Genomic DNA, 13,874 nt, shown 5'->3' with positions numbered 1-13,874 from the left:
ATAACGAGCAGCAGTAGTTCCATTTTTTTATTTTTTTATTTTTTTTATGCGTTGTTTGAACAAATCATGATTTTGCAGGTGTTAGCATCTTTCGAATTTCTGAAGAGGAGGGGACAACTCCACATTCCAGTTCCGCTCCTCATTCTAGCATCTTTTCATCTCTTCTCTTAACAGGTATGGACACAGAACTTAATCGAGGAGCTGACCAATTACGTGAGACTTTATTGTACCTATAACTGGAACGCTTAGCTCTCAAACAGGCTCTGGAGCATTATGTCTATGTAGTCTCATGTATGTACAGGGATGCAATGTATAACTCGAACTCTCAACCCTTAAAGGACTGCAATTTCAGTGATGGATTTATCACTTATGCTTAAAAGCTAACCAGTGAGTTTGTTAGTAATTATATTTTAAATCCCATTAGTTGGTTTTTGCAACATATTTGCTGCAACACAGCAAGTCTACTCTGGGGAATATATATAGGCTTCTGCACATTCATTTTCATATTTTCATATCAACATTTAACAGCTGAAATGACTGGAGGTTGCCAGAGGTGTGGTGATTGAACTGCTCTTGCTATGATTCCACTCATACATAAACAAATACAGTATGTAACCCCCTTTGAACCTGGCCAGAGGTAAAGCAGCACTAAGTGGAATGCTACTCCCATCTAGCATTTTAAACTCTCTATCTCAATAATACAGTCTATCCTAATCAAATTAGCAGAGTTTAAGTACAACTTGAATAAAGAAATTAGGTCAATTAAAGGTTAAGTTGCTGAAAATTATATTTTTGGAAACTAACTCAGGCAGCTGAGATGTTCCTAGTTGTCCCTCGGAAGGAGACAGAAAGAGGGAGAGAGAGAGATAATGAGAGAGATAAAAAGAGTGACATAAAGAGTAAAGGAGAAATGGAGAGTAGAGTGAGTACAGAAAGGCATACACAGACAGTCACTGTCACACACTCCAGTGGTATCCTGATCCTTTTTCATTTTCTGCTGGTGACAGCTAACTGACACTTCACTGCCTGTCTGAGAGTGGTGGAGGATGTGGGACCCATGCATGTGTGACTACCTGCCTCAGTGTAGTCGGATACATGCAGTGGAATAAAGTATAAAAATGTCAGATAATGAGAGCTGTCGATGTCATTGCTGGTCCATGCTACCTAGTACACTCTTGTGCTTAAAACAGTTGCAAAGACAGGTAACCAATCTAAGCAACTATAATCAATGTTGGCTACTGCATCTTATGTGTTGATAGAAGTTGCCAATTTATACTAAAATATATTTATTCAAGTTAACATGACATTCAGTTAACAAGACTTTCAGTTGTATTTAGTGCTTTATTAATGATATGTTACAGTTTAATGCTCTTAGTGGATTCATATTTCAGTCCATCTTCGGCTCCGGACTACATAAAGCACCAGTCAAAAGTATGGATACTGTCACGCCCTGAATTTAGAGAGCCTTTTATTCTCTAATTTGGTTAGGTCGGGGTGTGACTAGGGTGGGTACTCTAGTTTTTGTATTTCTATGTTGGCCTGGTATGGTTCCCAATCAGAGGCAGTTGTCTATCGTTGTCTCTGATTGGGGATCATATTTAGGCAGCCTGGGTTTTTGTGGGATCTTGTTTTTGGTTAGTTGCTTGTGAGCAATCCATTTGCTGCACGTTTCATTTGCTGTTTATTGTTTTTTGTGAGTTTCATCTGAATAAACATGTGGAATTCTACGTACGCTGCGCCTTGGTCCGACATTCATTATAACGATCGTGACCGATACAACTTCTCATTCAAGTGTTTTTCTTTATTTTACTATTTTCTACATTGTAGAATAATAGTGAAGACATCAAAACTATGAAATAATATATGGAATCATGTCGTAACCAAAACAACTGTTAAACAAATCAAAATATGTTTTATATTTGAGATTCTTTAAAGGAGCCACGCTTTGCATTGATGACTATTGGCATTCTCTCAACCAGCTTCATGAAGTAGACACCTGGGATGCATTTCAATTAACAGGTGTGCCTTGTTAAAAGTTCATTTGTGGAATTTCTTTCCCTCTTATTACATTTCAGCCAATCAGTTGAGTTGTGACAATGTAGGGGTGGCATATTTTACATTTACATTTACATTTAAGTCATTTAGCAGACGCTCTTATCCAGAGCGACTTACCTATTTGGTAAAAGACCAAGTCCATATTATGGAAAGTACAGATCAAATAAGCAAAGAGAAAAAACAGTGCATCATTACTTTAAGACATGAAGGTCAGTCAATGTGGAAAATATCAAGAAATTTCAAAGCACTATGATGAAACTGGCTCTCATGAGGACCTCCACGGGAAAGGAAGACCCAGAGTTACCTCTGCTGCAGAGGATAAGTTACCAGCCTCAGAGATTATAGCCCAAATAAATGCTTCACAGACTTCAAGTAACAGACATATCTCAACATCAACTGTTCAGAGGAGACTGCATGAATCAGGCCTTCATGGTCAAATTGCTGCAAACCACTACTAAAGGACACCAATAAGAAGAAGAGACTTGCTTGGGCCAAGAAACATGAGCAATGGACATTACACCAGTGGAAATCTGTCCTTTGGTCTGATGTGTCCAAATTTGAGATTTTGGATTCGCAGATGCAGAGTAGGTGAACAGAGTAGGTGAATGGATGATGTCCACATGTGTGGTTCCCACCGTGAAGCACGGAGGAGGAGGTATGATGGTGTGGGGGTGCTTTGCTGGTGACACTGTCAGTGATTTATTTAGAATTCAAGGCACACTTAACCAGCATGGCTACCACAGCATTCTGCAGCAATACGCCAACCCATCTGGTTTGCGCTTAGTGGGACTATCAATTATTTTTCAACAGGACAATAACCCAAAACACCTCCAGGCTGTGTAAGGGATATTTGACCAAGAAGGAGAGTGATGGAGTGCTGTATCAGATCAGCTGGCCTCCACAATCACCCAACCTCAACCCAATTGAGATGGTTTGGGATGAGTTGGACCGCAGAGTGAAGGAAAAGCAGCCAACAAGTGCTCAGCATATGTGGGAACTCCTTCAAGACTATTGGAAAAGCATTCCAGGTAAAGCTGGTGAGAGAATGCCAAGAGTTTGCAAAGCTGTCAGAGGCAAGGGGTGGCTACTTTGAAGAATCTCGAATATAAAATATATATTTTGATTTGTTTAACACTTTTTTGGTTGCTACATGATTCATTATGTGCTATTTCATCATTTTGAAGTCTTCACTATTATTCTACAATATTGAGAATAGTAAAAATAAAGGAAAAAACCCTTGAATAAGTAGGTGTGTCCAAACTTTTGACTGGTACTGTACGTACAGTAGTGTGGATGCCCCTGCGTCTACACAGAAAGGGGACATGGAATGGATTGCTGTTATCCAGTGGGAGCATTGCACTTTGCTTGTCTAAATACGTCATATTTACTCAATTTGTCCTCTTGAACCAGTAGTGTGCCTGCTGTTCCCCCAGGCCTGTGGTATACAGGGCATTTTAAATGGAACTGTCAGAGTGGGTTAAGTGCAAGACTGTTCTGAGATCAGTGTTAATGTCAGCCAACTCCATCGAGGTCGGAAGAGAGACCATCACTTATCTTTGCCATTATCACTTCTGTGACAGCATGGACAGCCCCATGAGGTTTTTGTGTGAAGTGTGCCCCCTTTCCAACTCTATGGTCAGTTTATAGAGAAACCCTCTAGGGAGGCACACTCCACAGAGTATGTTAGTGTTGCACTCACCATACTAGCTGATCTCTCTGCTCTCTCCAGCTTGCCTTATGTCCATCCACTTTGGTGCACTGATGTTTATTTATGGAACAGTGTCCTTGAGATGAAATACCCCAGATATTTGGAGGACAACATCTCTCAATCAGCTGTAAGATGCCATCTGTAGGACTGTAGACACTTTGACTTCAGTGTAGGTAGGCAGTAATCAGTACATTTATTATGAAACTTTTGTTTTTATTTTGTTGTTTTGTTTGTCTTTTTTTCTATTTCTGACACAAATGGGAATACTTTTTTTAGGAGTATACTCTGCTCATTAGCATATTATCTTTCTGAGACTCTGAAAAAAACACTTTTGAACATACAGTTGAAGTCAGAAGTTTACATACACTTAGGTTGGAGTCAATGAACCTAGTTTTTCAATCACTCCACAAATTTATTGTTAACAAACTATAGTTTTGGCAAGTCAGTTAGGACATGCACTTTGTGCATGACGCAAGTAATTTTCCAACAATTGTTTACAGACAGATTATTTCACTTATAATTCACTGTATCACAATTCCAGTGGGTCAGAAGTTTACATACACTAAGTTGACTGTGCCTTTAAACAACTTGGATAAGTCCAGAAAATAATGTCATGGCTTAATAAGCTTCTAATAGGCTAATTGACATCATTTGAGTCAATTGGAGGTGTATCTGTGGATGTATTTCAAGGCCTACCTTCAAACTCGGTGCCTCTTTGCTTTACATCATGGGAAAATCAAAAGAAATCAGCCAAGACCTCCACAAAAATTGTAGACCTCCACAAGTCTGGTTCATCCTTGGGAGCAATTTCCTGAAGGTACCATGTTCATCTGTACAAACAATAGTATGCAAGTATAAACATCATGGGACCACGCATCCGTCATACCGCTCAGGAAGGAGATGCGTTCTGTCTCCTAGAAATTAATATACTATGGTGAAAAAGGTGCAAATCAATCCCAGAACAACAGCAAAGGATCTTGTGAAGATGCTGGAGAAAACAGGTACAAAAGTATCTATTTCCACAGTAAAACGAGTACTATATCAACATAACCTGAAAGGCCGCTCAGCAAGGAAGAATCCACTGCTCCAAAACCACCATAAAAAAGCCAGACTACGGTTTGCAACTGCACATGGGGACAAAGATCATACGTTTTGGAGAAATGTTCTCTGGTCTGATGAAACAAAAATAGAACTGTTTGGCCATAATGACCATCGTTATGTTTGGAGGAAAAAGGGGGAGGCTTGCAAGTCAAAGAACACCATCCCAACTGTGAAGCATGGGGGTGGCAGCATCATGTTGTGGGGGTGCTTTGCTGCAGGAGGGAATAGTGCACTTCACAAAATGGCATCATGACGCAGTTAAATGATGTGGATATATTGAAGCAACATCTCAAGACATCAGTCAGGAAGTTAAAGCTTAGTCGCAAATAGGTCTTCTAAATGGACATCGACCCCAAGCATACTTACAAAGTTGTGGAAAAATTGCTTAAAGACAAGGTCAAGGTATTGGAGGAGCCGTCACACAGCCCTGACCTCAATCCTATAGAAATATGTGGGCAGAACTAAAAAAGCGTGTGCGAGCAAGGAGGCCTACAAACCTGACTCATTTACACCAGCTCTGTCAGGAGGAATGGGCCAAAATTCACCCAACTTATTGTGGGAAGCTTGTGGAAGGCTACCCGAAACGTTTCACCATAGTTAAACAATTTAAAGGCAATGCTACCAAATACTAATTGAGTGTATGTTAACTTCTGACCCACTGGGAATGTGATGAAAGAAGTAAAAGCTGAAGTAAATCATTCTCTCAAAAATTATTTTGACATTTCACATTCTTAAAATAAAGTGGTGCTCCTAACTGACCTAAGACAGGGATTTTTGACTAGGATTAAATGTCAGGAATTTTGAAAACGGAGTTTAAATGTATTTGGCTAAGGTGCATGTAAACTTCCGACTTCAACTGTATTTCTCTCTCTCTCTATGCTGGGTGTTTTTGGAGTTTGAGTGTTTGGTGTGGAAAGCTCTATCCTAACTAACTTTCTTGATTCTATTCTTTTCATGTTATTTTCTATGGTGGAGGGTTAATGCAATATTTGTTTTTAGCGGTATCCAAAGTTTTTTTTTCAAAGTTAGGGTGGAAGAGGACAGAGTAACGTTCAGGGGGTTGCAAGGTCTAGTGTGCGCAATGGCTTCTCAGCCTAGCGCGCAGGAGACGCTGTCGATACAGCATGGATTCACGGAGTTAAGGTGGAGGAGGTTCTGCTCGCGGTCGGTGAACAGGTAGGAGCTGAGTTTATACATTCTGCTTCTAGAATGAACAAGGCTGTGGTTGTGTTCATGAAAAGGGCTAATTTGGTCGGTAGGCTAATTGCTAGCGGAATATTTGTAAGGGATGTGTTGGTGTCAATTTCACCTCTCTCTACCCCTTCAACAAGAGTTGTAGTGGCAAATTTGCCTCCGTTTATTACGGATGATCAAATTAGGAAAGAGCTGAGTCGTTTTGGTAAGTTTTCTGTTTCCGTGTACTGTCAGCAGGTTTTCAGGCAGATGCCGTTAAGCACGTTGTTTCATTCAGGAGGCAAGTGTTTATGTTTCTGAACAATAATGAGCAACAGCTAAATGTGCATTTTAAAGTGAGGCATGGGGAGGGGCTCTATGCAGGTTTTGCCAGCACAGATAGTCTACGGTGTTTTGAATGTGGGGATTTGGGGCACAAGAGCTTTGCGTGCCCACATAAAGGCCATAGACAAGGGGAGGGTACGAGCGCAAGGGGGGGAAATCAAGGTCAAAATGCAGGGGGTAAGGAGATGCAGACAGCAGAGGCTGGGCCTAGTCAGTCTAGAGATGGTGGTGTAGATGAGGCTGGGTCTAGTCAGGCTAGAGATGGTGGAGAAGCAGAGGCTGGGTCTAGTCAGGCTAGAGATGGTGGGGTAGCTGAGGCTGGGCCTAGACATGCTATGGAGGGTGGTATAGCTGAGGCTGGCCCTAGTCATGCTATGGAGGGTGTTGTAGTTGAGGCTGGCCCTAGTCATGCTATGGAGGGTGTTGTAGCTGAGGCTGGCCCTAGTCATGCTATGGAGGGTGGTGCAGATGATACTGCGTCTAGTCAGGTTATTCTAGTGGACGAGGAGAGTATAGTGGGGAAGTGTAAGAGATTAGGGGAGGAGGAGGAGGAGGAGGGTGTCAAGAGGAAAAAGAAAAAGGGTGTGGACAAAGGCACCATGGAAATGTTGCCTGTTGCTGTGGGTGAGGCCCTAACCAGAGAGAAAGGGCAGGTGGTCAGGGTGGGAGATAGGAAAGTGAGTCTGAGGAAGAGGATGAGGAGGTATTTTTTTCAGACTCCTCTTCAATTGGCCCGGAGCTGACAGCCAGTCAACCAGAGGGGTCTAAGTACACGTTGAGAGAACTGACAAGGTTCCTGAATGAGACTAAGGGGAAAAAAGTTAATCTTGAGGCTTTTTTTTCCTGATCCTAGAAAGTTTGTAAGATCAGTACAACATGCTATGAGAAATGAGGGGCATGGTGTCCTCTCACCCAAGAAACGGCTTAGGTTGAGGAAGTGGGTCACAACAGTGCGTAAAGGTTTACCTTCAGACACTGTTTAAATGTTTAATTTCTTACTGACACTGGGGCTTTTTGAGCTTTGCTATTGGTCTATTTCTCTGCTGGCTTTTCTCCCACTTCTTATGGAGACTCTTCGGGTAGGCTCGCTCAATATAAATGGCGCCAGAGATGCGGGAAAGAGGAGTGTGTTGAGTGAATATGTAAAACATAAACAAGTACAGGTGTTGTTTCTGCAGGAGGCGCATAGTGATGTGGTGAATGAAGTTGATTGGGGGCTCTGGTGGAAAGGGGCAAGTGTGTTGAGCCATGGGACAAATCTTAGTGCAGGGGTGGCAGTCCTTTTTGTACCGGGTCTGGCTGTAAAAATTTGCTCCTCAAAGGAGGTGTGTAGGGGTAGGTTGCTTGTTGTTAAAGCAGAAATTAACAACATGTTTTTTGTCTTTATAAATGTGTATGCGCCTAACACAGGGAGAGAAAGAGGGGTTCTATTTGGGAGTCTTAGACAGGAACTCTCACAAGTAGCGCCTGAGGAGACGCTGGTGATCGGAGGTGACTGGAACTGTACAATGGATTTTACAAAAGACAGAAATGGGGAAGAGCCTCATGCAGTGTCAGTGGGAGTGTTAAGGGACATCTTTAATCAGTTTGACCTAGTGGATGTTTGGAGAACTAAACATCCAAACACAGGACAGTATACGTGGGTGAAGGTTTTTGGGGCTAGGGTGAGTGCAGCTCGACTTGATCGTTTTTACATGTCCAGGAATCAGAGCAATAGGCTGCTGGGTGCTACCATTCTCCCAGTGGGGTTTCCGGATCACCACATAACCATGGCTCGGCTGTCTATTTCACCAGGGGCCCCGGCAGGCATCTTATTGGAAGTTCAATGTAAAGCTCTTACAAGATGCCACTTTTTGCTCAGGTTTCAGACTTTTGGGAAAGATGGGGGCAGCGAAGAGAGGAGTATGAGTCTCTGAGTCAGTGGTGGGATGTGGGGAAAGTGCAAATTCGGCTTTTCTGTCAACAGTACACAGCTCTCTCATCCTCAGAGGCTAGGAGAGTATTGGGGGAACTAGAGAGGTGTATTAGTGAGATGGAGGTAGAGATGGTGGGGCAAGGCAATGTAGGCCTCCAGGCTAACTTAGCCGAATTACGTAGGGACCTGGGCAGTTTTTTCCAGGTTAAAGCAAAGGGAGCACTTGTAAGAGCTAGGATCTCCATGCCCAAGGAGATGGATGCTCCCAGCTCCTTCTTCTTTGGTTTGGAAAGACAGAGCAGTGAAGCTGTCTAATGGGCGGGTGACCTCTGTGGTGGGGGAGATGCGGGAGCGGACTGTGGAGTTTTATACTGAATTGTATAGGGCAGAAATGTGTGATCCTATGTGTGCTCAGGTCTTGTTCGCAGGACTCCCTAAGCTCTCTCGGGCACAGAGGGATGAAATGGACATTCCTCTGTTGTCACATGAACTGGCAGAGGCAGTAACCCAGATGTCCCCCGGTCGTGCACCCGGGGTTGATGGACTTCCAGTGGAATTTTACAAAAATTCTGGGGAACAATTGGACAGGATTTCTTTTGCGTGTTGCGAGAATGCGTCGGGGTAGGAGAGTTGCCGATGAGCTGCCGTCGGGCGGCTCTGACTCTCCTGCCCAAAAAGGGGACTTGTGTGAACTTAAGAACTGGAGGCCTGTGGCATTACTCTGTGCGGACTACAAGATTTTGCCAAGGTCCTCTCTAACAGACTGAAGTCCCATCTGGACTCTATAATACACAAGGACCAAACATATTGTGTACCGGGATGCTCAATCACGGACAACTTGTTCTTGATTAGGGACATGTTGGACTTGTCGAGAGGTTCTAATGTGAACTTTGGACTGGTCTCTTTAGATCAAGAGAAGGCTTTTGATAGAGTGGATCATGAGTATCTGTTTAATGTGATGTTTGGGTTTGGGAAGAGTTTTGTGACCTGTGTGAAGCTGTTGTATGCTGGGGCGTCATGTATGGTTAAGGTGGGAGGGGGGCTCAGTAGGCCAGTCTGGGTGAGACGGGGCATTAGACAAGGATGCCCTCTATCTGGGCAGCTGTACACACTAGCCATTGAGCCTTTTTTAGGACTGCTACGCAGGAGACTGCGGGGAGTGTGCTGGACAGGCATGGATGTGGTGACAGGAATTGCAGTCTCAGCATATGCAGATGATGTTTCTGTGATGGTCAGGGATGGGCAAGATATGCAGGAACTAGAGACCAGTCTGAAGGTGTACGAGGGAGCTTCATCAGCTAAGGTAAACTGGGGAAAGAGCAAAGCTCTGTTATGTGGGGCATGGGGGGATAGGGCTCCTCCCCTGCTTCCAGGGGGTTTGCCGTGGGGTTGTGAAGGGCTTAAAGTGTTGAGGGTGTACCTGGGCTCGGAGAGGTGGGTCAGCAAGAACTGGGAGGGGCTGACACGGGCAGTGGTGTCAAGACTGGCCAGGTGGAGGTGGCTCCTGTCCCAAGTGTCATATAGAGGGAGGGTGCTGATAATCAACAACCTGGTGGCATCTTCCTTGTGGCATAAACTGGCTGTCCTCAACCCCCCCGCCGGTCTGCTTGCAGACCTGCAACGCAAGCTGGTGGATTTTTTTTGGTCGGGACATCACTGGCTGAAGGCAGCAGTTTTGTACATGACCGTCCACGAAGGAGGACAGGGCCTGGTGGAACTGGAGAGCAGGATGGCTGCTTTCCGACTAAAGGCGGTGCAGAGACTGCTGTACCACACTGATGTTGGCTGGAGGGAACCAGCATGCGCTGCTGAGGAGAGCTGGCGGATTAGGGTTGGACCGGCAGCTGTTCCTCGTGAAGCTGGAGAGGCTGAGTACAGCAGGTCTCTCAGAGTTTTACTCTGTGGTGCTGAGGGCCTGGCAGCTGCTAAGGCCCACACTAGAAGGGGTGTGGAGCCTGGGCAGTGGGTGTGGGAGGAGCCCATCTTCCACAACCCAGCCATCCCTTTGAGATCGGTTCAGTCGGCCACCCTGCAGAGGCAACTGATGGCAGGGGGTTTACAAAGGCTGGGTGACCTGAGACTGCTGGGAGAGGAGGGTGGAAAACCCCGGAGGTCTTGGCGCAACAAACAGGAATAACGTCTCTTAGGCTGCTGGAGAGATTCCTGGAGGAGTTCCAGGAGGCACTGTCTGAGCCGGTAAGGGGGTGTTTGAGAGGCCAAAGGGAGAGGGGCCACCAATGTTCCCGCCACTGCAGGTGACGGCAGAGACTGGAGACTGGCAAGGGGGTCTGGAGGACTTGTTAGATTTTAACACTCCGAGCCTGGGGGAGTTTGAGGGGTGGGAGGTAAAGCCCTCTACAACCTCTGCGTTAAGGTGAGGAGCATTAGAAGCCTAACAGGAGTGAAGGCACATCAGTGGCAGGGGGTATGTGGGGCTGAGAGTATGGTGGGTTTTAGATGGAGGGCGCTCTACAAACCCCCAGTACCAAAGAGGTCAGGGGACCTCCAGTGGAGGGTTCTTCATGGAGCCCTGGCCACTAACAGCTGGTTGGCACGGGTTGATCCGGGAATTGGGCAGGGGTGTCCTTTCTGTCAAATGAAAGAAACTGTAATTCATGTGTTTTCTGTGTGCACCAGGTTAATGCCATTAATGTCTCTGTTGGAATGTCTGTGTGACAGGTTGGGGGTGGTTTTTGCTGTTGGGATGTTTATAATGGGATAGAGGTATTCGAGTAAATTGAAAGAAAAATGTGTTTTGTTGAATTTTCTGTTTGCTCAGGCAAAGTTAGCTATTTGGCTAACAAGGAGGAACAGGGTCAAAGGTGGGGGGATAACAGACCCTTTAAAAAAATGAATTGCTGGGTATCATGATGAGGATATAATCTAGTCCTATCTGATTTAAGAGTACAATGAACACCATATCACATCACATAACCAAGATGCACATGGGCCATATGTGCTCAGAAGAAATAATCAGTCCACTAGCAGTGTTGTATAGTCATAGAGCATCAAAAAGCCACATACAGTGCCTTCAGAAAGTATTAATACCCCTTGACTTATTCCACATTTTGTTATGTTACAGCCTGAATTCAAAATGGATTAAATATATTTTTTTCCTCACCAATCTACATACAATACCCCATAATGACAAAGTGAAAACATGTTTTTAGACATTTTTTGTAAATTCATTGAAAATGAAATATATAAATATTTAATTTACATAAGAATTCACACCCCTGAGTCAATACTTTGGCAGCGATTACAGCTGTGAGTCTTTCTGGGCGAGTCTCTAAGAGCTTTCCACACCTGGATTGTGCTACATTTGCTACAAAATTCTTCAAGCTCTATCAAATTGGTTGTTGCTCATTGCCAGAGATGTGCCTTAGATTTTCAAGTAGATTCAAGTTAACTCTTTAACTCGTTCCCTCCCCAGAAACATTCACTGTCGTCTTGTAAGCAACTCCAGTGTAGATTTAGCCTTGCGTTTTAGGTTATTGTCCTGCTGAAAAATGTATTCGTCTCCCAGTGTCTGGTGGAAAGCAGACTGAACCAAGTTTTCCTCTATGATTTTGCCCTTGCTTAGCTCCATTCAGTTTATTTTTTATCCTGAAAATCTCCCCCATCCTTGGATCCTTAACATACTTAAGATAACAAGCATACCCATAACATGATGCAGCCACCACTATGTTTGAAAATATGGAGAGGGGTACTCAGTAATGTGTTGTATTGGATTTCCCCAAAACATAACACTTCGTATTCAGGGCAAAAAAATATAATTGCTTTGCCACATTTTTTTGCAGTATTACTTTAGTGCCTTGTTGCAAACAAGATGCATATTTTGGAAAACTTTTATTATGTACAGGCTTCCTTATTTTCACTTGGTCATTTAGGTTAGTATTGTGGAGTAAGTACAATGATGTTGATCCATCCTGAGTTGTCTCTTGTCACAGCCATTAAACTCTAACTGTTTTACTGTCACCATTAGCCTCATTGGTGAAATCCCTGAGCAGATGCACTGCTCTTCGTGAACTGAGTTAGGAAGGGCGTCTGTATCTTTGTAGTGACAAGGTGTATTGATACACCACCCAAAGTGTAATTAATAACTTCACCATGCTCAAAGGGATATTTCATGTCTGGAAAACCTCTGTGGTCTTTGTGCTTGAATCTGTGTTTGAAATTCACTGCTCGACTGAGGGACCTTACAGATAATTGTTTGTGTGGGGTACAGAGATGATATAGTCATGCAAAAACCACATCAAACACTATTATTGCACACAGAGTGAGTCCATGCAACTTATTATGTGACTTGTTAAGCACATTTTTACTCCTGAACTTATTTAGGCTTGCCATAACAAAGGGGTTGAATACTTATGACTCGAGATTTCTACTTTCCATTTGTAATGGGAACATACAGCTGCAGCACAGCATGAGGCGTCTCACAACACATGCTACGCAGAGTATTATACAGTATACTGTAGGCTATTCTGCACAGAACACAGAACTTTGTGGGTGTATTAATGATGTGCCAGAACTATCAAATACTGGATTAATCTCCTCAAATGAAGATGGATATCTGTCTCATAATATTTTTATGTACTGGCCGAAAAACTAAAGGGATGATGGCCACTAATTAGTCAACTAAAAAGTTAGAAGTCACTATTCTATTGTCATGTGTTGGGAAGGGAAGGCAGGTGAAATAATGAAGATCTGAAGTGTGAAAGAGTGAGGAGTTAAATGAGGTCCATGGGAATGGTAGGGCTGTGGAAGCCCCTAGGCATCCTGATGTGCTAGAGGGAGAAGGTGGTAGTTACAGTGGTCTTACAAGAACAAACATGGGCATACACACACGAATGCTCGAGCACGCACACACACATTTGCTTTACTCTCTTTGTGGGGACCAAACAATTGATTTCCATTCAAAGTCCTATTTTCCCTAACCCCTTTCCTTAACCTTAATCTTAACACCAAACCCCTAACCCTAAACCTAACCCTAACTCCTAACCCTAAACCTAACCCTAACTCCTAACCCTAACTCCTAACCCTAACCCCTAATCCTAATTTTAACACTAACCCCTAAGCCTTAAATAGAATAGTAAAACTAAAAAGACACACACTCATCGATGTTGACTATTTATTCAACATGTTCTGCTTTCCACAGAGGTACAATAAAATATTGTTCTATTCAATTATGTGATTAGGCCTATGTCTCTCTCAGCAACATCCGCTTTCAATAGCTTCCACGTGGTAGATCAATAGATGATGTCTGAGTTATTTGGGGCATAATAACCTCATGGTGTTTACATATCAATAGTAGATTCCACAACATACGCACACACCTCAGTCGGGTAAAGTTCTTGTCTCAAAGTTCTGGTTGTTATCACATAATTAAACAGATATGGTTGTCATCCATTTCTTCCATCTGTATTGGGATGGGTGGCTCTTGCTCCAGGTAATGTGGATAACTGACATTGTATTATTATTATTATTAAACAGGGTTGGTGATTGTGTGACATGTGAAAGGGGCATTGGCTGGTGACCTCTCTCTATCTACAATGTCAAACCCTCAGGTAGACAAAA

At 43.5% G+C, this 13,874-nt stretch overlaps 1 protein-coding gene across 3 annotated transcripts in view; it reads left to right on the top strand.

Moving 5' to 3' along the window:
* The window catches only part of LOC118373806 (metabotropic glutamate receptor 2-like), an 81,293-nt gene that overhangs the window by 47,421 nt on the left and 19,998 nt on the right, over positions 1–13,874 (top strand). The window lies entirely within an intron of this gene.

This window comes from Oncorhynchus keta, chromosome 21 (assembly GCF_023373465.1).
Source record: "Oncorhynchus keta strain PuntledgeMale-10-30-2019 chromosome 21, Oket_V2, whole genome shotgun sequence".
Lineage (NCBI taxonomy): Eukaryota > Metazoa > Chordata > Actinopteri > Salmoniformes > Salmonidae > Oncorhynchus > Oncorhynchus keta.
This window is presented reverse-complemented; position numbering and strand designations above follow the sequence as displayed.